Raw genomic sequence first — 13,053 nt, 5'->3', positions numbered from 1 at the left:
CTCTGATACGTTTTCAGTATCTGCGTGAATGTGAAATACAGCTTTACTAGAAATAGGCTGAAATTCCCAACTGGAAGAGTTTGGGGGATTTATTTCACTTTAAAAAGGTACTGTAATGACATTGCCTGTGTGTTTATGTATACTGGAAGATAAAGAAAACAGACAGAAAATCTCTTGCATGCCGTGTTTCATAAGTAATAGCAATTTTGGTCATGTTAACCACTTGTAACTGTGTGTGAAAGAAAGCAATGGGCAAGAAAATGGCAGGAATCAAAATGGAGTGTGTGAAGTTTAACTGTTACAATGAAATCCTCTAAGAATAATTTTTCTGTGGAATCATTTCATTAATACTAAAAAAAAAATCTTGGGAGGAATTGCCATAAGTACTTTCTGTTACATTGTCTAGGACTTCCCTTCAGCTAAAAGTTATATTCCAAGGGAAACATCTGCTATTTACTAAATTTGTATGTTGTTACTGACATCATAAGACTTCAGGACTATCCATGTTCAGATTTAGACAGAACCTGAATTTTACTGTTTTAAAATTTGGTATAAAACCTTTTTTTTTTTCCTTCCCATTAACACATTACATGCATCAGAAAAGAAAGGGACTTCAGTTTGATGGATGTTTCACAGGCCCAAGAGTCAGGATGCTCAGGGTCTGTTTATAGCTTTGCCAGTGACTTGTGTGACCTTGCGTACACCAATTCGGGTGCCTGAGTAGGTTGCAGTCTAAATCACCTTAATGTGATTCATAGTTGGTAGTAAAAATGGAGACAGTTAGAGTTAGTGCACTTGTCTGCATTTTTGTGATGAGTATTTTTGCACTGTGCTTATCGCCAATAGAAACAGAAATGACACCTCTCCTTTGAATAATAAATATAAAACCTGCAGATTACATGATATGGATGAGACCTAGATATAGAATAATATTTATCCCTAATCTAATGTCACAGAAGCCAGTAGGGCCAGTGATTTTTAATATTAAACATGAATATCTGTAACAGAGTATAGCAATTCCACACAAGACTAGAAGGGGTTGAATTTACTCTGAGTAAGCAAATCAGTTATACAATGTAGAAATAAAGGAAAATAGGACTAGGATAGGGAGAAGTCTTATGCGTTATAATTGTTTCTTTAATGACAGACAACATCATCATATAAATCTCTTCCATAAGCTCTTCAATCTCTGTCTTAAAAGTTGTATGCTTTTATTCTTGCAGCCCTCTTTAAAAGTTTGCTCAAAAATTCAGTTCCTTAGATGGCTAGAAACCTTTAAATTAATGATCAGTGTATACTCAGTTAATGTACCAGTATTAGTCTCATGCTCTTCTATTCACTTTTCAGAATTTAGGATTCCCATTCCCCCAGTTCATGTTTTTCTTCATATGTTCTAGTAAGATCTGTGCTAGAAATATTTACCTGATTCATATGAATTTTATTTTCCAAGACTTCCCATGTTCAGTTAATATTCCCGTGTCTTCCCCCCTGTGTCATCTACTCTTCATAATAACAATTTTTTTTTGTCCTCCAATGCATGCCTTTGCACTTGGTGCTACTAACGCTAATTGTGTTCTAATCTGTACCACACAATTTTGCAGTATTAATAAATACTTTCCAAATTATAATCTGTTCCTTCTCAGTATTGGCAATACCTTCCAATTTCTGTCATTCCCACATCCCATACATTATAAATATGCACAGTTAGCTATTTTACAAAATGTACTGTGAAAGTATCAAAAGTCTTCCAAGATTGGTCTTCCAGGATCATCACCAGTAACCTCTCTCCAATCCTGTAGTTTACCTATCAAGAAAACCTATTTTGTCTCCCTCTTAGCTAAGTGCATCTCAAGAACCTCTCAGGTTCTATTTGGTTAATAAAACCTATAAGGTTTTATTGCATTTACTAATTGCTTCCACACACCCTTGGTTTCTGCTTTCTTTAAAATACATCCTTGAAGAGTGCTGAGGTCAAACTATCAGGCCTGTCACCACTTGGATCATTTTCCTCCTTTCTAGATTACAGATACTATGTTCACAGTTTTCCAGTTATTTGGTATCACCTTCAGCTTGGTAGCCTGGTTATGGTTAGTCATGTTCCTCTCCCCCATACAATTCTCTTTTCCTTTTTTCAGTTTTCTCAGAATTATAGAAGGATTTCTGGGGAAACTTCACTGTGTTGTGAACCTTCATAAGCTCACTCTGTCTGATAGATAAGGACCAGCGTCCTCACCTTCATCCGTGAAGGGCTAAGACATCTGATAACCATAAGGCAACATGCTCTTCAGTAAGTACCTAGTAACCTATACATTAATACCATGAGTTAGAAAATATTAGCAGGTTCTTTCCACCTCAGCGGAAGTTATGGGGAAGGAATTTCTATTCACTTTACTGGAGGTATAGTAATTTGATTCTTAATGGTGTTTGTTAATCGTATCTCTAAGTCTAGGGATTGAGGAGATAGCAATTTAAGACACAAGTTACTTGACTGATTAAGGCTTAATGCAAGTTTTAAATAGCCTCAGTTGTTCTTGGCCTTAACAACATTAACAATTTTTTAGGTGGAATAAAATATCTCAGAAGGAAGATGACACATACAAAACAAAGCACTCATGATCAAAACAAAATGGAGGTGAATGCAAGGCTCCCTCTAAGACTGTTGTCTTAGATTTGCAGATATAGAGATATATTTTCCTTGTTGCTTTGGAAATGACTGAAGAAAAATTGGTTCTTTTAGTAAAAGTTGAGACAGTAGCAAAAATGTTTGATTTACAAAGTACAAATGGGGATGGGGGTAGTTCAGCCATGTCAATTCTACTGTTTTTTCTTTGTGTGTAAGAAAAAATGATTGTCGTTTAATTTGCTGAAAGTAGAGCTAGACTGCCTTTTTTTTTTGCTACTGATAATTTTCCTTTCACTTGAAGATTTCAATGGCCATTTCTTTTGGATCTCAGTAGGTTTTGAGGATTACATTACTGGTAACTAGCTCATGTTTGCTGTGTTGTGACTGCTGCAGTGTTACTGATCTGAAAACTTGTTTCTCCAAAATAATGAAACATACAGCTATATTGGTTTACTTGTCAGTTCCCATGGCAGCCTTTCCAGCTCTAAAGATGCTATGGGCTGTCAGACTGTTGTGTATCCAATGTTTGCAACAGCTGGATTTCCTACTACTACTATGTGTGAATCAGAAACAACTACTAACATAAGGAAGTTGACTGCCATTTATTAGTAACCCCTGATTAATGAGTAATGAATGTCACGGTAGAGGATAAAGTAGGCCAAAAATAGATGTTTGTTCTAATGACATCATTCCTAAAGCCAAAACTGAAATATTATTGATTTTGGAAAATTTTGAGACAAACAGCCACAGTCTTAGGGAATTTTCATGCACAAAGCACCTATTCACTGTATCTCAAAACTTGTTGTTTTGTGCTCGTTGCATAAACAAAGAAAAAACCCCACTTGTTTAAATATCCATCCCAAATCAGAATGAAGCAGAACCAAACCAAGTCCTATCTGCCATGAAGATGCCGCCCCTCTGAAGCAGAAAAAAACTGTTGAAGAGTCAAATACCAAATATCACCTCATTTGTTTTAGAGTTTGTCACAGCTTAAGTGAGTACTGATTTCAGTGCTTCAGTGAATTTCCTACAAGAAACGAGGAAACAATAGGGTCCCAGCTTTTCTGTAGTTTGCCTTGAGTGTATGTCTTCACCCAGTTATGAGAGAAACAAAATGCATTATGATGTTGAAAAGCATGGAAGATAATGCAAAACCAGTTTGCTTTGTAATTAAATAAAGTTGCAATAGAACTTTACTGAACATATCTGTGTTTCATTCAGTTTTGGCCACTGCTTCTCAAGACAGTGGAACGAAGATCAAAAAGACAAAAAGAATTATGGGAGTGAGAAAAAGGAAATTGACATACAAGTATAAATTGGCAGGTATAGATTTCTGTGATTACACAAAATGAAAAATTAAAGAGCCTTTGTGATTTATTCTTTTTGGACTGTTACAAAATCAAGAATGAGATATTTATTATAATTAAAGGATAATGCTATATTGCCAGAAAGTAATATGAATTGCTGATTTATAACCCAAATAACCAGCATGTATAATTTATAGATGTTTGTGGTAATGGAGAGGGAGGGTGGTTTTATGCAAAGATTTTGTATGGAATAAACTGCTGGAATAAGAGGTATATTCTCACCAAGCAAAATGATAGTGACAGATATGTATATGTCTTGATTCTTATATTATTTCTTTAACAACAATATTTTTCAGTATACCAGTCTGGGTTCTTATGTCATAAAATTACCCTTTTTTTCTGATTAAGTGGTTGGGCTTTGGAAAATCTCATTTTCATTTTTCACTGTGTTCAGGATTCTCATGAAATTAGATGAGATGCTAGACCATTCTATATACCAATTACCTCATCTGTAAATGGCCATAATAATATTTATTCTAAAAGGTTTCCATGATTCACTTTTGCTAGTAGAATGTTTTCAGATACTCAGCTGGAAGATGCTAAAGAAAATAGAATTAGCTGTATTATGTTTCTCCTTGAAATATCAAGTACAGGCATTGGCAAAGGCAAGTTATTGATCTACCTAGCAAGGACCTGTAATAGCAGACTTCCATGCCTGTTTATATATTTAGCGGCATCTAATGTTAGTAGAGTCAAATTTCTGTCAACATTTTTATAACCATAGCTGCTCTGAGTTCCAACTTGGCATTCAGAAAACTTGCAGCATAAATGTACACTTTTGCACTACTTCTGAACTCTACAGTGGAGTCCATTTTTACCACTGTCTGTGCAGATAGCTAATTATGATGGTGACAGAGCCTTCATTCATTCCATCGCCTTCCTTTACTCAAAATGCTTGCCGACATAGTTCTGTGCTAAATACTTTTCTTCTTTAATTCCGTTAGCATGGTTACAGTACTGATGGATTTCGTGGTGTGTGCTTAAAATGAGATCCACAACATATTTAGTTGCCTAACTGCCATTGACTCAATCAGAGTTCCTTGCCTAAATACCTTTGGGAACTTGTGCTATAGTCATTTACAACTATGGATCAGGGCTAATTGGTTTGGATTCCTGAATTCTTGAATGGTCAACTGGAGATGTTATAAAGGGACATCTTTTTCTCAGAGTGAATACTCAGCACTGTCTGAAAACTGGTTTTTTCAAGGTGTCTTCAGCTGGGGATGGAAATTACTTGTCACTTTTGAAAGCTTTGGTTGACAGCTGCTGTAATAAAACAGTTACCAATCCCCACTACTCTTTAGTATTTCAAAGAAGTGTTCTAAATGAGGGGGACGTCTTTCCCTTAATAGACAGCCTTGTGAAACTATTTCTTTGTGACAATAAAAAAGAAAAAAAGAAAAAAAACCCAGAGTGCTTATCTGAGTTGTACATGCAATTTGTAATACAAGTAATTTTGATCTGACTGTTCAACAACCATGTTAAGTCTCTGGGAACTAGAGATTACCTGCATCACATTATTCTGTATAGTAAGGAAGCAGATTAGAACTACTAAACGGGATCTTTACAGACAAATACAATGTAAAGAAGTAAAAGATATATAGTGGTTTATATTGTTCCTTTTAAACAGAAGATCCCAAGACTTTTCTATGTATGTATTACATACAGAAGTAAGTGCAGTTGTTTTAGAGCTGTAAGGATGCATTCCTGAATTACTCCATAAAAGGCTTAAAGAATGTGTGCATTCAAAATGTAAATGGATAAAGGAGGCTGCTTGTAGACACCCTGCAACTGTTAGCTTAGGAAGTTAATGTACATTACATTTTTCCATTCTTCAACATAAAGATGTGTTATCTCAGTACAATTCCCAACTCACATAATCTCTTCATTGCCTTTATATTCCCAGACTACATATAGTCCAGAAGCTTACTATAATTATATATGGTGACACATTTCTTTTCCCGGGTAGCAGAATGAAATGCATGTCACCTGTTGGTCTGTAGGCTGTAGCAGATCTGCTAACTGTGAGAAGCCACTACCTATGGGTTGATTCACAGTGAGCTTCTCACTTTGCTGAGAGTATGCCATGTGTGAATAACACTGCAATCTCTTGCCATGTTACATCTAAACTGCTGTAATTCCACTATAAAATACTATGAAACAGTTAATGAAATGGAGAATATCTTCATCAGGGTAGTTGTTGTAGAAGGTGATGTTATATACTAGGATGAATCTAGTCTTTTAATTGCTCTCTTTTTTACCAAGTCCACTAGATTCCACTCACGGGTTTGTATTTGTGTTTCTTGTTCATGACTATATATGTGTGTGTGTGTACAATTTGTGTAGAAACTCAAATTGGGATGCACCTACTGTTAGGCTACGCATCTTCAGAAATGCAGGAATAGCTTTTTCCTTGCTAGTGTATGAAGACATGCAGTCATGAGCTGTTTTCCTGATTGTTATTATAGTGCCTGACACCCTGTTTCTATAATTAATGTTAATGTTTTCTAATTTACACTCAGAATATAGCCCCCACTCTTCCTACAACAGAATAATAATTTATTGATTCAATTTTGCTTGAAGTATCATCCTATTTCAAAGTCATTTTCCCCCAACACATCCAGCATTGAAGGTGCCAGAGGTGTGCAGATACAAAGACCCAGGCAATTCAGAGTGTTAGCCTTTCAAACGATGGCTAAACCACTGGTTGCAAAAGTTCTACATCTGTGTGGCTGAAAAGATGCATGTCCTGGGCTACAAAGTTGAGGGAAGGTGGGGGAGAGTGCTGGGAGTGAAACTGAATAGGAAGCCTCCTCTCATTCCTTATTCCACAGCTCCATACTAAATACCATTGCTTTCATATTTTGGGAACAGCTTCTTACTACACGAACCATGTGAGAAATACGTTACCTAATTTAGAAAGTAGTAAAGCTCTTCTAAGTACTGTAAAAAGTGATGATGATTAATGCAAGAGTTGTAGTTAGCCCTTTAAATGCTCAGTATAGCTTCTTTCTTCCCCTGCTGTTCAGAGTAGAAAAGAAATAGGCATGACTGAAAGCTATAGGAGGACTGGTCACAGTGAATGGTGTCTGTGCAGATTGTTCCTCCCTACTTTAACTATTCTATAGCTGCATTAATCCCTGCATTTAATAGGCTGCTGAGACGATATACTGCATTGAAAAACACTGAAAGGAACAGCTACAATTAGTGGCATACTTGATTCTAAGGAATGATGAAAGTTTTCAGTAAAATGGGAGGTAAGACAATGCTTCTGAGACCAGCATTAATGTCTTTGGTGTGTTTGGCCGCTGGCCCTGCCCTACTGGCTGATAAGGCTGCTGTCATGTCTGCGGGAAGTACGGTCAGAGTACAGGATAAGCACTCTTCCATCTAGCTGAATTAGTTCTACTAGTCCTGCAGATTAAGAAGGAAATAGGCTATGCAGCAATACAGAAAATAATCTGAAGTCTTGCCCAAGATCCCTGCGTGTTCTAAGTACAATGCTTTGTAAGTGTATTTCTTACACCTGGAGGCATTAAACAAAAAAGCATTAGAGCAACAAGCCTATACATAAAACCATGTTATTTGGCTCTATTTTCTTTGATCTACTCAAGTAGTGCAATTTTATACTACTCCTTGAAAATGTCCTATATATGCAGATGTGATTTAATGTATTTCTGTCGTGCATTAAACACTTCCACTCATTTATCCCCCATTCTGCCTTCAAGCTAAAGAGTCTGTGTCCCACCCATTTATCCTTACCCTTTTCATGTCAAGGCCATCTATTCTCCAATCCTTCATTCCTATCACAGGCTTTGGGGTTTTCCCGTTCCCTTTTTACCTCATCACTAGCATGGTTGCCCATACTTCTGTCAGTGTGTTCCTGATGTCGTCTGCCCTTCATCCGCTGCCCCTTATTTGCCCTCTCCGGATATGTTGTGTGCTACTCTTCCCCTGTGCCTGCTGCTACGCTCTTTTACAAAGTCTGCACTGTCACTGCATTGACGCTGCATTGCCTTGGCAGGCCAAACTCTCACATGGGGCCAGGAAGCTCATGCACCAGGGAGGCTCACATCCATGTTTTCTTGCATCGCTTGTTTCTGCCGTACAATCAGCCCCAGGGGTCCGCCCAGACCCCTGGTGCCAGCGGGACCGGTGGGTAAAGGGACGGCCGGGTGGCAGAGGGCTGCCCGCCACCTCGTAACTGTCCAGGGTCCTGAAAGCCGTCAGCAGGCTGGGCTGACTTCTGCGTGCACCCTTCCTTTCGTTAGCGGTGTGAATGTCAAAGACACGTAGGTATCTCCGAAAGCTAACCCCCAAATTTCCTGTTTAATATAGAGGAAAGTTATCAACCTGCTAAGGTAAAGCATCATGTGTCTATCTAGTAAGAAATCTTAAAAAAATGACTTGAGGGAAGAGACTAGAACTGCTATAAAATGAATTTGGTGGCTTGTTTTTATTAATCAGGCTTGCTATTTTTGTCAGATATCAGCCTTTGATCTTATGAAGATTCTTCAGGGACATCATGGAAAAACTAAGAGCCAGATTGTAATTCTCTCATGACTATGATTCAGGAGTAATTGTACTGAAGTCAAATTAAACTAATGTGAAACAGATGTAAGTGGGTTCAGACAGAGACTCAATACTATGCAGCTTGAGTTCATACTTTTTTACATGGCAGATCTTTCACTGAAAAAAAAATTGCTACATTATACTATTACACTAATAATGTTCATGTACTGTACTTTTTCAGATAGAATAAAAATGTGAGGTAACTACTACACTGTAGTCCTTGCTGGCCATACAAAGGGATTGATATAACAGTTGTCTGAAAGCTGGAGTCTGGCTAATGAGGAATGGTTACCAGAAAAGAACTGAGGCTGAAGAAGGTGATTACAAACTGTGAACCAGGTACCACCTCTCATGTTCTGGCATTTAGAGGGTGGATGCTCAAAGTGGGTCTGAGGATATGAATAATATGTTAGGATATGAAAGGCAGGATCCATAGTGTATTCTGTTTAGTGTCACTGGCCAAAGGAACCTGCAGACTGGTTGTGGTAACTCAAACAGGTCAGATCTGAGAAGATACCATCCTGGCAAAGGTGTAGTTGCCTCAGGTAGACTTACTGGTTTCATTGAAACCATTTCTGCCGATAAGTAAATTTTCTGTTCTGTGGATTCATCCTGGAATGAAAGAAGACACAGCACTGCATGCTATGACTTAAAAAGTGCTAAGAAACTGCATGCGGTAGAAGACAATAAAAATAGTAAGTTGCTTTTCCTTGCACAGTACATAGTAGTCCTGATTCTTAGTTAACTTCTTGATTCCTAACTACACTAAAGCTTCTGAAAACCATCTGAAAAAAAGATCTTCAGGTTATCCTAGAGAGAAGGTTTTAAATGTCCTCCTAGACAGAAGGCTTCCTAGAGAATAAAGAAGTTATAAAAGGTTTCTGTACTGGATCCTGTCCAAATTCATCCTACTGAAGGATGGGTCAATAGTATATAAAGAACACGATGCACTTCGCTTGGGTTATTCTCTGACTGTCTTGGTCTGAGTGTAAATAACAGCAGTCCTGTAGCGATAAACTGAATGAAGAACGATCTTCACAATCAGAAATACCAGATTTCAAACAACCATATAGTTAACCATAAACTGAATAGTTATATACACAAATGAGCATATTCCAAAGTGATGACACAAAGACTGTCTAGACTTCCATCTAACCATGTCTCATCTCTTCAGTGCATCCAAGAAAAGGAACATATAAGTTACAGATGATTTCTATCTACTATTGATGCATTTTTCTGTTCCTGTTTCTGTTTTAAGTGGGTATAAGAACTATTTATTCATCTGTTCTGCTATGGCTTTCTTTGAGTTACATCAGAACAGCTTCTAAATCACTCATGCCATATTACTAATGAACAGGAAAAGGGCACTTAACATTTTATTTTTCTTTCAATGAGATTGCTTGTAATAGAAAGCCTCTTGTCTATTGTGTTGTGACTGTCACAGGCCCAGTCCTGTAAGGCACTGATTCTCAACTAACACCAACTCTGAGGATATTAAGTCTGAACAATGAGCCCTAAATGAAAAGGCAGACCAGTTTGATAAACTACTGATATAAAGTCGAGTCCTGAAAATTCTTATGCAGGTACTAAAGTAGATTGATCATGTTATATTTAGTTTTTTGTCTTGGTGGTCTTTCATTTAAATATCAAACATTACTGAATCCACTTAGCTTATAAAAGTTGACAGAGTAACAGCTTGAAACACTATAGCTTCAAGGCACCAGTTCTCCCTATCATGAGAATTCACCATCACTGAGGGGTGAAAGGGCTTTTATTTGCATAAGATAATAGTTACGTTTCTATGCAACAGCTGTGCTGTCAGTGAAAGATGCGCTCATTGTGCCAAATCCATCTCTGGAGTAACCCTATTGATTTTAAATGAGTTACTTTGGGAATAAATCGGCCTACTAGACAAAACTGCAGGTCTGAAGCATCGAAATAATTGAGCAAGATTTCCATGATCATAACATGGTAAAAAATTGCAGAACAATTACATGATGTCAGGCATTTATGTACCTGACAGATCACAATTGATTTGCCACAAGGTTTTTAAACCATATAGCTAGAGCAAACGTTTATGTAGAGCTTACAGACACTTTTTGGTAATATGGGAACATTAAGAGGATACAAGAAACAGGAATATGGTATTGTGTCATTATTAGCTACTTAGTGTTACTGTAAGTCAAACAAATATGAGATGTGATGTCTCTCTAAGGTCAGTTTAATAATAAAGGATTCATATGGCCACATGAAAATTCCTCTTCTTTAGACAGTAACAATCAGGATCTGTTTCTGGTAATGAACTACTTGAAGATTTCACCTCTAAGGAATTTAATGCTGTTGGCTTTTCAGCAGTCTGTTTGAGTTTGGTAATCTTAGGAGAGTTCTCAGTGGACAGATGTTTACGGCACAATATCCACCTCATCAGTTAACTGCTGCTAGTTATGGCACAAAAACAAAGTAGTGCTTGGGTTAGGGTGGCTGAACTCCAAATCACAACTGAGTAGTATATGTCTATATGTTAGTTTTTCCCAGTAATGTACAAGGAAGGTGCCAGTAAACTGGAAACTGTTTTGAATGCTGAGGAAAAGTTGTATACATGCATATATAGATGATATATTTGTGTGTATAAATATGCAAGTAGTTCTTTATTGATACATATTTGATAAGTGATCTTTTGGAGGGTTCAGAAGCCTTCTTTGAAGCCTTTTTAGTTATTAGAATAATGAAAAGATTTCCCAATCATGATTCAAGTGATCACACAGCACAATTAGCAAAGCCTACTCTCACTTTTGTTTCCATTCAGTTTGCAGAAGTAACATCAACAGGAATCCCGAAGCCTGTTCAGAATGCATCGTGGTTTGCTTGCAAAGGAAATACCTTGTGCTCCTGATGTCATCATTGCAATCATCTCAAATTCAAGTCTGACTGAGCAGGCTCATTATAATTCTCACCATGTCCTCCCCTAGAGCAGCCTCTCCCGCCTCCTCCTGTAGAGCACAAAACAAGAGCCACAGGGGTGCTCGGATTAGGGAAAGGAGCGACACCCAGCACCTCCCCCCAAGAAAACTTGCTGCACTACTTCCATCTAGTTCCTTCAAACTACATACTGCTTTACAGGACTTTGCACACCACCACCAAATGAAGGTGTGGATTCACAAATATTGATTTCCCCTTCCTGTTTAGGGTTGAACAAAGACTGGGGACAAGCATGGATGTGTGTATTTATTTAGCTTCTGAATGCAGATATGAAAAGAGTGTGCCAGCCTCCACAGTAAGAGTTTCCTGAGGAGAGCTGAACATTTCAGACTGCTTTTTTTTTTTCACCAGGACAAATTTCTCCCTTTCATCTTACAAGGTTAACTAACATCTGAGCAACAGATAGGAAGGCAAGACAGAGAAGGCGGTTGAGCAAAAAGAAGTACAGGGCAAAAAGCAGGGGACAAATTGTCTCAGGCACCAAGTTTAGATCACAACCACGTTTCCTGAAAATTCAGAAGGTCCTGGCTACGGACCTCAGGACTGATTCTGTCTCTGACCCATGGCCCACGTGAATTCGTGGATCTCTCCCCCAAACCATCCCCAGCCAACGATCCCCTTCACACAAGGAGTTGATTTCCACTGTGGAAGAGAGGAGGCAGGACAGGGTTAACCTCGCACAGTCTTCCTTCAGGCCCCCAGAGGGGCCGGGGTTTTGTTTTCCTGGCTCAGGGAGGGGAGCTGGGGCACGTATTGTGACTGGAACTAGAGACCTTTCTGGTGTTACCAGCCTGTTTTGGGTTTGAGGGAAAGCCTGGAGCAGGAGGGAGAGGAGGGAGAAGGCAGACATGGAAAGCAGCGAGTGTCTGGTAATTGCACAAGGTAAAGCCAAGTGTCCTCCATTTCTCCGAAGCCCCCTGAGAGCTTAGGGGAGCTCCGAGAGGCCTCCAGCCTCCCTCCCAGCCCTCCTGTCCCCTCCCCGCAGCCTGGCCACATCTTCCAGCTCTGCCGTGCCAGCCTTTCCCTTGACGCCAGGTGTCTATCCCTGCCCACAGCGCGGAGCGGAGCGGGGACAGCAGCGGGCTTTCGGGGTGCCCGGTCCTGGTTCCCCGGAGCCTGCGGCGGGTCGGACGTCCCCCTGCCTTTCCCCTCCCCCTGCGCTGCAGAGGCTCTGGATGCTGCCGTGCTCCTGCCATGTGCTGCCGCCGCCGCTACTGCTGCTCGTAGCTTAGTCGAGCGTGTCTCCGGCTGCAAACTCCGCCAAACAAGCTTGCATCCTCCTCCAGGGAAGGATACCCAGTAAGTACCAGCCAGAGCCTGCCCCCTCCCTAGGGCACCCCGCCACCGCCTCTTACAAAGGGACTCGCAGCCTCTTCCCCTCGCTTCCTCTCCCCACCCCCTTTTTAAGCCAGTGCAGAGAGGGGCTCCGTGAATTCCCTCCAAAGCTATAGGGTGGCTCCCTCCTCCTCCTCCTCCTCCTCCTTCTTCTCTTCCTGCTCTGGGCTCCTCGGC

Source organism: Pygoscelis adeliae, unplaced genomic scaffold (assembly GCF_000699105.1).
Source record: "Pygoscelis adeliae isolate BGI_AS28 unplaced genomic scaffold, ASM69910v1 Scaffold71, whole genome shotgun sequence".
Classification (NCBI taxonomy): Eukaryota; Metazoa; Chordata; class Aves; order Sphenisciformes; family Spheniscidae; genus Pygoscelis; species Pygoscelis adeliae.
Note: the sequence above shows the minus strand (reverse complement) of the source record.